This window comes from Octopus bimaculoides, chromosome 9 (genome assembly GCF_001194135.2).
Source record: "Octopus bimaculoides isolate UCB-OBI-ISO-001 chromosome 9, ASM119413v2, whole genome shotgun sequence".
NCBI lineage: Eukaryota > Metazoa > Mollusca > Cephalopoda > Octopoda > Octopodidae > Octopus > Octopus bimaculoides.
The window spans coordinates 24,218,845-24,219,903 of NC_068989.1; the positions used below are offsets into that span (position 1 = coordinate 24,218,845).

At 31.7% G+C, this 1,059-nt stretch overlaps 1 protein-coding gene across 2 annotated transcripts in view; it reads left to right on the forward strand.

The window, feature by feature from the left end:
• Nucleotides 1-1,059, forward strand: part of LOC106884214 (uncharacterized) — a 58,683-nt gene that overhangs the window by 4,151 nt on the left and 53,473 nt on the right. The gene's annotated exons all lie outside the window — the stretch shown is intronic.

The window sequence follows — 1,059 nt, forward strand, 5'->3', positions numbered from 1 at the left end:
GGTTAGGGTTATGATTAGTTTTGCCATAACCTCACTCATAACCCTAACCCTAACCCTAAAACCCTATAACCCATAACCATAACTCTAACCCTAACCCCAACCCTAACCCTAAAACCCTAAACCCTTACTGGGGAATAATGATATAATTAAACAGGGAATAACACTCTTGACACCGGCAAAAATTATTGTTTACAAAAACAGCAGTAACTGTATTCAGCTGAATAGACGTCAGTGATTGTTTGAAATTACAGAAATACGACAACTTTAACATGAAATAACTTGCGATGTACAATTTTTTGTTAAGAAGGCTAAGAGGAAAAGTTGTTTTATATGACACATTCTACCAGTATCCCAAGATTGAAAGTGTTTCAGAAAGATCCGGTTAAAGTATATATTTAAATCGTTATGTCAGAAAAATGTTATAAAATTTTGGGTATAGAAACATTGTATTTGGAGAAATAACCGGTTTCGTGTTTTCTTTTCGGTCCAGTGTATAAAATGGAGATTTTTTTCTCTCCTTGTTTTTTGCTCTCCTTTTTTTCTCTCCTTTTTTTTCTCTCCTTGTTTTTCTCCTTGTTTTTCTCTTTATTTCTTTCTGTTGAAGAGCGTAGCACGAAACGTTAAAGACTTTCTCTATTCCCGAGCGTTAAACTAATACATCCTTTTGTTGTTTACACCACCTGTCCTCATCTGTTGTTGTTTTTTCGTAAATTCTCCCATATATATATATATATATATATATACATATCACATATTGAAATATATTTATTTATTTATTTATGTGTTTCAGCCAAGTGGCTGCGGTCATGCTGGAGCACCATATTCAGAAAAATTATTTATATATATATGGATAAGCTTGCGTATTTGTGCGTGTGTGTTGTGTTTGCAAATATATAGTATTTCATGTATGTACATGTGTAACATATAACAGATGTATAGATGTATTAATGTTTATATACATATATATACCTCGATGTCAATATATTCCATGGTTTTGTTGTTTTTTTACGCTGTACACATGTATATATAACATATACATACATACATACATGTATCTCT